At 44.5% G+C, this 12,798-nt stretch overlaps 1 protein-coding gene across 6 annotated transcripts in view; it reads left to right on the top strand.

Annotated features, from left to right (window-relative positions):
- Window positions 1-663: 663 nt before the first annotated feature.
- Window positions 664-12,798, top strand: part of LOC108920556 (type I inositol 3,4-bisphosphate 4-phosphatase-like) — a 41,928-nt gene continuing 29,793 nt past the window's right edge. For all 6 annotated transcript variants that reach the window (XM_018729391.2, XM_018729390.2, XM_018729385.2 and 3 more), the window contains exon 1: window positions 664-805. The gene's annotated coding sequence lies outside the window, so the exon portion shown is untranslated. The remainder of the gene's footprint in view (window positions 806-12,798) is intronic.

The following is a 12,798-nucleotide window of genomic DNA, read 5'->3' as shown; positions in this document are numbered from 1 at the left end:
CTTGCTGAAGCCATTGTACTGTAGCAGTATTGCACTTTGACTTAGAGTAGCCTTTCAGATTAATTTGGTAATACATCTTAAGTTATTGACTATTTGCATAGTAGACCATTGAGGTTCTGATTGATACTGAATTGTGACTGTGAACAGAAAAGTCCTATGGTGACAGTTGAGGGACATCATTACTGCCTCACTTGGTCTCTCTTCCAGAAGCAGGTTGGATCCATCCAGAGGGAATGGATACACTGGTTATTTACACCCTTTAGTCTGGTAACCACGGTGAACAACAGCCCTACCCCTTAGCACTCTTTGTATAACTTACTGTCTTTACTGAATCTTTACTGAGATTTTACAGTGAAAATGAAAAAATAAAAATATGTATAGATTATTTTGTTTTCTCATTTTATATTAGGCAAAAAGTTTCAAAATGCTACTGAGCACAGGCATCAAGTATAGCCTAAACAATGCAGTACATATATCCAAAGCCAAGTTGACATTCATATATTCATAACGTTTATTGCACAGGCCTGTTTCAGACACGTACAACATTTTACGTCACTGCGTCAAGCACGCGGTAAGATTTAGCCTGTCAGGGCAATGCGCGGCACAGGGAAAGGGGGCGGTGCTAGGAGCGGTGTCGTGACGTCAGTCAGCGTCACAGAAAGGGCGGAGCCAGTAGCTCTTACAGTCAGAGCTGCTGTAGATGAAGGAGTAGGAGGAAATGGGTCTGAATTGAATTTAAAAAAACACGCACAACAATCGCCAGCCTAGGAAAGCGAGATGGATCGTGTTCCCGCGTCCTAGAAACGTGAGTGTCAGAGCTGCAAGGGTGAACAAATGTATGCGCAGTTGAGTTCTGATGCAAAATCATCATGGTTTTTGAGCGGAACGCCGAACGGTGGGCGGTTCGCATCTTCGTTTTACCTTCACCCGCATGATAATCATCATAGCAATAATAATTATAATTTGTTTTCAGTCAGCCGATTTATGTCAGCGTAATGCGACAGCACTGCTTTATTTTAAGATGTCAGATCATGTATGAACAGAAGGGCATTTCAGCATTGGAAATTATGCAGATGAGATGTAATATGTTATGGTGTGGTAATGCGATTGAGTTGCATTGGTGCGGAAACGCGGCGCTTCCGATCATCGTTCCCTCGCTGACAGCCTGGTGCGCATAAGTCCAGCAGTTATGCTAAATAAATAAACAGCACGTACGACTGTAAATATTTCGCCTTGAGTCACTGCGGATTCTTATCCGACCAAGGCGGCGTGCGGCGAGAGACTGCATGCATGTGCTTAGCTTGGTGTTCAGCACCTCCTCGCGGTGTGAGAGAAAAACGGCGGAAGACGCACTCAGACGGCGCGCTTGTGGTCGCGCTTCGCGCGCGCGGGACTCTCCGAACACCCCCCAACAATACACTTACGACAGGTGAAATGAGCGACACTTGCTTTTCCCCCTACATTCTGTGAATGTGACGGATGTGAAACCAACACGAACAAGCAATACCAGGGAGCTTTCGTTATTTTGCCAAACGTGAATGAAGCGGTAAAGGGGCAGGGTGCTGGCTGGGCGCTGAGGAGGAGACGCGCGGGCGCTACGCTCTGGAAAGGCCTGCAGCGCTGTTGTCCGCGCGCGAGCATCGAGCGGCGCCCAAATAGCGCCGGGTAACTACTCCGTACGTAAAAGTTACGCGTTAAATTAAAATATTTGTGATTTTCCTAACTTCGGACCTAGTTCTGTGTGAAGGCGCTTAATTTTCGGTGCAGTAAGTGCAATATTCATATTGTTCCCTTATTTTCTGTTTTTAAGAGCATTTTTTTCCCTCCACAGGGGTCTCTGGCCGCGAAGGGCCAAGAACCTCTGCCACAGACGTGGATTAGCAAAGTGATTGGTTATATAATTATTGCGGAGGGTAGTGGTTTCATTTCTTGTCTAGTTACCAGAAAATCCTGCATTCAATCTCCCCTCTTGATGTATTACCAGGTACATATCCTGAAAGGATACCGTGAGAAGACCCCTCTATGGACAGATCATCAGTTGGTTTTCTTACACTGTTGCACCTTGGACCAGGGCAGGGTGTGAGCTGACTAAAGGTTAAAAGAAAAGTGTATTGAAAGCGCAAGAATAGCAAAACCGCCTCAGGTCAAGCGTTGATAACATTACAGATTTTAGGTCAGTAACACAGACTTGCGGCGATGTGGAGAGTGTGTCCATTAACCGAGTTGAGAAGGATGTACCAAAATGGCACGAAACTGACCGTCACCGCACACACTCAGTCTCGTGACACCCCCGGGGAGGGTTTCTCACACACCGGGCCATTAGTCGGATGGACGGTAACCGAGTACCTCGAGCGCAATTGGAGAGCAGGTGGATCCACGGGCGCTGACCTTTGGTGACCCCCGGGTTGAGCTCGGGAATAAGGGTCGGTGTGAGCCGGAGCGAAAAGCCACGCTAAGGACGTTTCCCAGCGATAAAGGCCCGCGTGGACCATGGGCCTCGATAGTGGGTCACTGCATTCCCAAGGGGGCGAACCCAGAACCACACTGCTGCAGCACTTCTGGAAACACATACTTTTTTTTTTTTCCATTTTTTCTAAAGAGGATATTTTAGGACTGTTGAGCTTGTAGTGTCGTGGAATACCCACCACCGTCACTTCTTTCCAGTTGCGGGAACTGGACGAATTTCTGTATGCAGGTGGCGTCTCCTTCTTTTGAAGGACATTTGTGTTTAAATTTGTTCTTTCGCTTTAAAGTCAAAGGGGGGTGCGGTGGGGCAGCAGGTTTGACCGGGTCCTGCTCTCCAGTGGGTCTGGGGTTCGAGTCCTGCTTGGGGTGCCTTACGACAGACTGGCGTCCCGTCCTGGGTGTGTCCCCCTGTGTTGCTGGGTTAGGCTCTGGTTTGCCACGACCCCACTTGGGACAAGCAGTTTCAGAGTTTGTGTGCTTTAAAGTCACTGGATTGTTCAGTGGAACAGTAAATAAATTTAAGGTAAAAATGAAGAGTTGGCCTATTACGGCTCTGTAGTCATTTGTTTCCTTTCCAATCTGATGGGTTCGGCTATCTGTGTATGTACCATACGGTCATTCTGGGGGTCACCAATGGAAGGCACACCACTGCAGTGAGGAAATGTCAGTCTTGTATTACTGACACCATAACTGACATGCAGCTCCTTGGTTTTTTTTTTTTTTTTTTTTCCACCAGCGGATGATCTTCCTCTTTCATTATTTGATGGACTTGTGTGAAATCTGTAAAATGCAAATGCCATGGCTAATTTATGAGTCACCTATGGCCATCATTCATTTTCTCAGACAGTGACATCAGTTTCAATATGGGCTTTTCCTCACTATCTCCTCTACAAAGTTTGGAAAGGTTCAACTAATGCATGTGAAAGTAAGTGAGTGCAGCAATTTGTCTTAATCCATTGTTTAAAAAGTCACTTATTTAATGTGATTCTGTTAATCTGTGTGGGGAGCAGTGGGTTTGACCAGGGCCTGCTCTGTTGTGGGTCTGGGGTTTGAGTCCTGCTTGGGGTGCCTTGGGGCAGACTGGCGTCCCATCCAGGGTGTGTCCCCCTCCCCCTACAGCCTTGTGCCTTGTGTTGCTGGTTTACACTCCAGATCGCCACGACCCAGCTCAGAAAAAGCAGTTGTAGACATTGTGTGTGTGTTAATCTGTGCTTGTACGGTTGGTTATTCTATTGAATATGATCTTGCTTTTAAAACTACATGTTAGTTCATTAATAGTGAAGGGCTACGTTAATAGTCTTTAATATAAAGAGGGTATTGTGAATATTCTTTTTATGGTATATTTTATAAACACTGAAAAGCCATCCAGTTGCCTCTTGTGTTTCTACTGTGTCACATATTGTCATGAATAAATCAGTTAGAACTGCTTTGAAGTTTAGGATGTACTTTAATGGACAGAGACAAAGAAAATATTTTTAACATGATATAAAGAGTGTGGGGGCGTGGTGGTGCAGTGGGTTGGACCGCAGCCCTGCTCTCCGGTGGGTCTGGGGTTCGAGTCCCGCTTGGGGTGCCTTGCGACAGACTGGCGTCCCGTCCTGGGTGTGTCTCCTCCCCCTCCGGCCTTACGCCCTGTGTTACCGGGTAGGCTCCGGTTCCCCGCAACCCCGTATGGGACAAGCGGTTCTGAAAATGTGTGTGTGTATAAAGAGTGTGTACTTGGATTTCTGTGTTTTCTAGATTTAGCCTGATCCTATTGAAAAGGTTTTTATTGGACTTCTTATTCAGAAAAGAGCAGTTTTTTTTTATTTATTTATTATTTAAAAAAAAAAAAAAGACCTTTTTTCCTTATGCACATCTGTATGGCTCAGACACGTGGAGGCAGCCAAGTGGAAACGTAAATACACATGTACACGGTCCTTTGGTCTTTTTCTCACATGATTGCCTGTGCGCGCACACTAACGCAAACAACCATACTCTTTTATACACATCATTCACACATATATGAAGTTCATACCCCTTTTTGCTCCAGTGGCAGTTTGGTTGTTCTCTTCAGTCCAGTGAAGTCCTGGTTCTCTTTGGGTGTTACAGTGGCTTTACTTCACCACGGTAAAGGAAATTGTGTTCTTACCCAATTAAAAATACTCTCCTTAAGAAGTTTGTGCCTGGGGCAACTTCAGTATTTGGCAATGTAACAATTGTAGGATGAGCAACATTTTCATAATTTGTCCATTCATACAGGAGGATATATTTACTGTAACAGTTCAGGGTAAGTATCTTGATCAGGGGTACTACACTTCTCAACAGCTTTTTTAACTGCACAGTAACAGCTCTAACCACCACATTACCGGCTCCCCAGTCTTCTCTCTGTTAATGATATTGATAGCACCATCTGTATGCAAACAGTTAAACTCACAATTTCTCTTAATCTGTAGTGTATTTCTGTTGGTGGTTTTCTGCTTCAGTTTCATTACAGAACATATGCATGATCCTGAACACCTGCTTTAGATATTTTTTTCTGTAATTTTCCTGTTCTGTCATGCTCATTGTAGGTGGCACTGTGGTATAGTCTGTAGCCTTGGTGTCTGTAGATTTGGACATGAGTTCACATCCACACAGTTGATGTGGAGTTTGCATATTCTCTTCATGTCTGGACCGGTTTTTTCCCATAGATCAAACATCTTTCTAGTGCATTGGTGACTCTTAATTGTGTAGTATGTTTAAGGTAAGTGTGTGTGATTGCACACCATGAGCTGTCATCCTGTTCAGGGTATACCCTGCCTCATGTCCTGTGCTTCCAGGAAAGGGTCTGGACTGCTGCGACCCTGCATCGAGCAGTCAGTTACTAACAGTGGATGTATGTAATGCTTCTTCTTTGACTTCTTTAAAATTGGGTTGCATAGCAGGGCCAAGACTAGATCAAGGATATTTAGAAATGTTTGTAGAAAAGGTATTTTTTGGTATCGTGTAGACTTTTATTGTATTGTGTAAAACGTCTGATAAAACTTGCATGTAGATCACTGCCATGGTCACTTTATTTTGTATAAGCAGCACACCTTTTGCTTTTGGCAACCTGCACTTTTGTCTAACAGCATGCAAGTACACACTTGACAGCGGTAGTACTTGGCACAGGGAAAACACTTGACGAAGTACTGAAGTAGAAATTATAGCCCCATCAGCAAGTCCTGAGTCTCGTGGTGTCTTGAGCATTGATGAGATCAACACTGTATTCCGGGGATGTTTCAGCTTCCCTGCCAAATCAGCATAAATAGCATGCTCTGAAACTGTGTGGCACAATGTGAGCTGGGACTAGACTTTTTGGAGTGCCGGGATGGAGGAAAACTCACTCCTGGGAAAAGATTGTCTCTGAGGATTGGGATCTCTTTATATTCTGGCTGGTCTGGCTTTGTTTTCATTAAGGTCATCAGACAATGGCGAAGCAACAGCGCTAGGGATGTCACTGCTCACATGTCTAAGGGTGTCCTTCATCTTCTCCCTCTTAACCCTTCTCTGTTTTCTCTCTCGTTGTCTCATGCCCCTTCCCTCTTGCTTTAGTGCTGGACTGTCAGGCTATAGAGCAGAAGGGTTTTGTTGATCTTAATTTTTACAGCGGTGCAAAGAAAGGGGACTGAAATGCTGGCGTGTGGTTGCTTGCCGTGTGTGTTTACAGCCTGTGTTCAATGTCGAATGGGGAGGGTGGTGCATGCTGTGCAGTGTGAACCCATTCCCAGGCATTAGTAAGGCTCACGTTGTTTACCCGCAGAGTGATTGTTTACCAGCAGCAGGCAGCACCACTCGAGCTGGAGTGAGTCAGTTTTGCTGGACATTGGCTGCAGTCCTGGTCTCTGTTTTGCTTGTTTGGTGTATTTCTGTCTGCCTCTGTGTTTCTCACATTGTTTATTCCTGGGGGACATCCTGGACAAGAGCAAATAAAAGTAGGCTCCTTAAGAGGACAGAGAGTCAAATGCTGCAGAAAGGGAAAGTGTTACTGCTGGGCCTCAGCAGAAGAGCGTATTTCACAGCTGGCAGCGTGGATATCGCGGTCTTCCCTCAGCCGTGATGTGCAAGTGATTGCCTTGTCACTACTGTTTGAGCAACAACAGAAACCACATTGACATGCCAGTTTAACACATCCCCCAGGCCATGTCACCAGAGTGAACTTCTGTCTTTTTCCTTCATAGACATTGTGTTGGTCATGGTGATGGTGGTGGTAGTGGACCAGGTACATGTGGGAGAAAGCTGTAGTCACCTACTCCTGATGTCTTTCCCAGCATGCCAACGAGAAGTCCAGTGAGGTAGTGTTGTCATTCATAGTTCAGGTTTCGATTCAGTTGCATTGTCATGTAGACCTCTGTTGTCTTCTGTTGTGTGGTGATGTTTGCCGGTAGGTCTCAGGGTCCTCTTTCCATCTTCTCTCGGGGAGAGTGTGGCAGATCAATGACACAAGGCAAGATGGTCAATAGTCATTTCATTGTGCGTGATGTATTCTAAACAATATGGCACAAGTGCTTTGTTGACTTACAGATAAAATGTATTACTCATTTTTGTTTAATATATTCTGAGAAAGAAAATTAATTTCCATAGCCTTTGTATCCATTAATAATCCTAACTGGTATAATTGTTATTAATGTTAATTTGCCTTCTGTTTTATGTTTCTCGCTATTTTCAGACAGAACGTGTTATTGAAAAATATACAAAAGTTCCATTTATGTCCTTTCTCTACAGTTGAAAAAGGAAATTACTGCCTCCAGCTTAAAACATCTTAAAATAATTGCACAGTCATACATACCCTGGATTTGAGCAATCTAGTTAGGTCTTTCTTATGCATGTGTTTGCTTATTTCCATTCATATTACGTGGCCTGCAGCTGGAGAAAGCACATTTGTATATGCGTGACATCTCACAGTAGGCAAAACATCTCCACGCCTGCAGTATTTGTGCATTCAAATACCGTTATGCATATGTAGTAAACATCGCTGCATTAAATTGCCTCCACTTTGGCAGCCAAAACATGTAGTTAATCTGAATTTCTCAGTCTTTGAACAAGTTTAATCAGTATACCCCTGTAAGCCATGTAGAAGAACCATTATCAGAACCGCTTGCCCCCTTACGGGGTCACGGGGAACCGGAGCCTACCCGGCAACACAGGGCGTAAGGCCGGAGGGGGAAGGGGACACACCCAGGACGGGACGCCAGTCCGCCGCAAGGCACCCCAAGCGGGACTCGAACCCCAGACCCACTGGACAGCAGGACTGCGGTCCAACCCACTGCGCCACCGCACCCCCCTCGCCATGCAGAAGATTCCAAGAAAAATTCACTTTTTACTGCTGCTTACAAACCTGTAGAGTCCATGTGACTATTCATTTCTGAACAGAATTCTAAGTTGTAAGTTTTTGCTGAGTTTTTTTAATCCCTTTTTTTGAGACACTTACAAAGTGAAACCAGCATGTCTGCTGAAAGCAGAACTGTATGCATTTATTTATTTATTTAAAATGGTCTGATTTGCTTGTCATGCAGGAGAGCGAAATGGAGGTTGATGGGCCGAAGGCTTTCGTTTGCCATTGTGGAGTACCCGTTGGGTGGCCGTTTCAGCTCCATTTCCTCATGACAACAATGAGCCACTGAACATGCTGCCTGACACTGTGGGTGATCAGAAGACCTTTTGCATGCAAACACCTCTTTGACCTTTAAACGTGCACTTTTCAGTGACAAAATGAGCCCGTTGTCAACAGTATCCATGGACTCGCCATCAAGACTGCTTGTCCGTCACTTCCATAGACGCTTTGAAGGGTGCTGTGCTCCGCCCAGCCCCGTGTGCCTTCCAGCGACTTCAGTGCACACGTGTGCCGCCTGTGGCAAGGCGCTTCTCAGAGAGAGGGAAGCGGGGACTTTCTGATTCTGCTTCGGCTCAGGAAGTGCTCTTGCAACGACATGAAATAAGGACAGAGCCGAGTCGCCTGCTTTGAGCTACACGCGTTCAGATGCAGCACAGCTTGGTTTGTTAAGAAGAGCAATGTACCCTCTTCTTATCTGAGCTTAACATTAATGTGATGGGTCTCCTTATATGCTTTTTTGATTAATACCCACTTAGTGTTGGTGTAGACTAGTCACAAGCACAGGAGGTCATGTTTACACTGCGTTGCATCAGCACTCCAGGGGTTCCGCTGGCATTTCCAAATCAGCTCTGTCAGTTTAACCTGAAAGATGTTGCCCTGTCTCTTAGCGATGACACTTCTCGCTGAGCCCTTCTGTCAGAGTGTTGGTGAATGATGTGGGTCGTCGTGCTGGGTTCGGGTTTTCCTCGGGATCAAAGCAACAGCCACTCCTACGAGCAGCATCACAAACCCAGGCACCTCTGTGTCAATTTCACTTCTCTTGGTTCTCAAATTTGCGGATGTTGAGATTCAGAGTTGTCGTTTTGAAGATTTCAGGTTGGCTGTTTCTTGAGCCAGGTAATCTCAGTGGATCTGTTTCCGTTGCAGACTGTGAGAAGGTGCAGCAGGTAGCGCTAGTGTCTTACAACATCTGTGCTGTGGGTTCAATCCCCACTTGGCCTCCATGAAGTTTCTGTTTTCTCCACACTCATGTGAGTTTCCTCCCAAAGACGTCTGTGTCAAATGAATTGCCTACTATGAATTACCTTTTGTGTGTGTATGTTACATTGCTCGGCTGAATAAATTTGTAAATGAATTGTAGGGAGTTTAGTGCAGTGTATCAAGCACTGTATGTTTGTAATTGTGGATGAACATAACAAATAGTACATAGTCATTGCACATCACTTTGGAGTAAACCTGGATCACAGATTGCTGCAGATAAAATTGGTTTATTGGCTTCTCTTTAATCACTTGCACCCCAGTGCACTGATTTCATTGCTGTAGTTTGTGTAAACTGTATGGTGAGACATTTACCTGCTGTGGTTAGCATCATTCTTAGCTGTACTAGTCCAGAGAGGGCTTCAGTCTGCCAGGGTGCGCGCGCGCACGCACACACACACACACACACACACACACACACCCCTTCCTGCAAATCACCTTTTCTCAGAAACTTACAGCCTTTTGACTCTGAATGCTTTTTCATTTATTTGAAACCTTTCCCTCTCCCTTTCAGCTAATGCCACTGCCACCCCCAAGCCCATCCTTCTAGTGTGTGCCCCCCTCCCCCATCTGGGCTGTACTCATTTGCTCCCACATAGAGCCTCACACACCACACCAATATTGACTGTAATTCAAGCATACACACAGGTTTACAGTCCTTTTCTGTCTGTTTCTGGCAAAATGTGCATTTTTCTTAGTTCCTCTTCCTGTGGATCATCTACCTCTGTGTTACCGTCAGTGCGATCTATAATTTGAGTATGCAAGATCGCTCAAAGTTTTTGTAGTTGCCATGGCAACTGAGGCTGAAACTTGGCAAATTAGCATTGTGACGTGACTCAGAGCGACTTGGGATGATGAAAGGCTGAAGTGATGATCCAGAGTTCCTTGGGAAGAGACTGACGTGTTGAGAAGCCCTGTTATGTTTGAATCCTGCAGGCCTTAGATTTCTGACGCAATATAGCGAATCCTCACCGCTGTCTTTTATAGCATGTTAGTACAGAGTAAGATATTCAGTCTCACATCTTTTCTTCATGGCCCTTCAGAGATCCCTGAAACAGCACTGTGGTCATTGATTTTCAAAATTATTGTTTTTCACTTCAGCTGGGGAAAAAAACAGTGAAGGAAAAAATGAGAAAGGGAATGAAAATAGAACAAATATGTCAGCACTTTCCTGAGAGGTTAGAACAACTAAGGCTGTGATCTTTGGATTCACACAGCTTGGTGTAAAGGTTCGTTTTGTGTCTGATCACTGCGTGCAGTTCACGCGTCATTGCCATACACGTGGGCTGCAGTCCCCCGGTCGATCTGTTTGTACAGGCGTCGAGAGTCTGTGGTTTATAAAAAGATTTGCGCGGGAGAGAGGTGAAGGAGGGCAGGAATTGGAAAAAGTCAAACCGGTACCAAAACACAGCCTTCTGTTTTCACCGTGGCTTTGGTTTTGTAAGCGAGAGAGCTGCAGTGTGAGCTGATAAGGCTGTTGGTGCGAGTGCTGTTGCGCGTCGAGGAGGAGGGGCGTTGTGTGAGCCTTAGCTGACGTTTTCTCTGTATGGTCCTCAGACTCCTTTCCTCAGTGCTGCGAAGGTGGAAAAAACTAGTTTTGCCCTATTATGGTCAACGTGACCACTGCACCGTGTCTTCTGTTGCTGGAAAGTTGAAGGCCAGAAACGGGTCCCCAGAGAAGAAGTCATTTGGAAACGGTACCGTGAAGTGCCTTACGAACATAGAGGACCCTTTTGGACTTGTAAGAGGAAATGAGGTTCAAGTCCTGGAGGGTTTTGCTGTTGAACAAGGTACAAAGCGATTGTAGCTACCTTGGTACAAAGTGCCACGGATAAATATTTGTCTCTGTGAAATGAGCAAAATTCCAGCTTATTTTAGACAGATGTGTCTCCTAAGCAGCAGGCAAATAACAAAAGACTTTTTACAACACTTTGGTTTACATTTATTGATTTAGCTCATGCTTTTCTCCATAGTGGCTTATAATGTTAAGCTACATACATCAGTCAACCCATTTGAACAGCTGGGTAATTTTATGGTAAGTACTTTACACAAGGGTACTACAGCTGGAGATGGAATTTGAATCTGTGACACTTGGGTCCGAAGGCAGCTGCTCTTGCCACTACGTTACCAGCTGTCCCTTATGTTTTGACATTGAAGCATATTTTCAGAGCATTTTGGTTTGTTCCTCCAGTGAATGACTTCACTACATCTTCTGCAAAGTACAGGAGACTTGCCAAGAAGTGTAATCAGCTTGAGGTGTCTGTTGGGTATCTGGCAAACATTATGTCATATAACGAACACTTCTGCCTTGATTGCTCCTTAATTTCTCCACCAGAAAGATGTTCAGCATTAGCTATGCATTTGTCTGTTTTCATCTGCAATACATAAGTATGCAGAAGTAGAAAATATTTTTCGCTTTCTGTTCAACTGCTCCCCAAATACACCCAAGTATTATAATAGAAGGTGTTTTCCATTTTCAGCTCGCTGGTTTGCCTTTCCTTTTGCCTTCTCTGGATGCAAATGTGGGGCCTCACTCATACCTCTTACAGCCATCTTTTGGGTCCCATTTATCCACTCCATTTATGGTGAGTTTGTCACCTTTACTTAGGATGACTCACAGATCATGACTTCACAGAGTAAAAGTACAAGAGACAGAGTGAGGTAACTATAAAATTACGTTTGTCTGGCTTCTTTGGAAATTGTGTTATGGATGATTTAAAGAAGGATCAATCTCTATGTCCTTGGCATTTTTTATTCTCTGTTTTCTTGTGAGTCTGTAGATGGCCGCAGTACCATGTTGTCTAAGCTGTGACAAACCACTGGATTTTTAGTTCAGACTCACCCTCCAGAGATACACAGTTTAAAAAGAAGATCATTATCTTGGTTGTAATGAGGGCATACCTAGTCTCTGTGAGAATCCAGGCAGAGTCAGGAAAATTGGGTCTTTATTGGTGCTATTTTGAGGGTTCACCTTCGTGAAGGAATAAAGGGTTTTTGGGCTTTGTATGAGCAGAGCAAATATCTCACAAGACTTAATGCACCGACCTATTATTAGCGGTGTTCATTTCAGTACATGTGTCTTCAGATTTAATCCTTTGTGCTACCTCAGGTTAGCGAAAGTGTCCTCCAAGATATACGTAATTCTGCAGGGTGATTGCAGCTCAATGAGACACCTGCTTAGTGTCAGCTGGAGGCATTTTGTTTACATGAAAACAAGATCTTACTGCAAGATCTCTGATTCCAGGCTGGATAAGAGCTCAGAAGAGCATGGTCCTGTTACAGCTAGGCAAGCAAAAATAATTTCCAACCAGGTCAGTGGTATCTGTTGGCAGTATGGAGGATGCTCGGGATGGAAGGTACAGAACCCAGGAGAGAGGATAGACCATCAGAAAATTCAAAATGTTTTTTGTCATTTTCACTCCCAGTGATCTTTTTCAGTATAAAAGATGATTTTTTTTGAGTTGTGGTGGAGGTATCTTGTGCAGTCTTTGGCATCCCAGAAGATCCCTGACGCCTGTGGCATTTACACTCCTTACACACAATCTCATCACAAATACATGACATTGGCAATTGCCCAAAACTCAATGAGTTGCACTGTTTTTATTACACATATGGATTACATTTCTGGATTTTCACTCTGTGAGTACACAAAGGATGAAACTTCAGAAACACTAAACAATATACAAATAAATGGAGACTTTTCTCTTTTGGAATCCTGTCCCACAAGTCCTGAATGGTTC

The sequence above is a fragment of the Scleropages formosus genome, chromosome 14 (assembly GCF_900964775.1).
Source record: "Scleropages formosus chromosome 14, fSclFor1.1, whole genome shotgun sequence".
Classification (NCBI taxonomy): domain Eukaryota; kingdom Metazoa; phylum Chordata; class Actinopteri; order Osteoglossiformes; family Osteoglossidae; genus Scleropages; species Scleropages formosus.
This window is presented reverse-complemented; position numbering and strand designations above follow the sequence as displayed.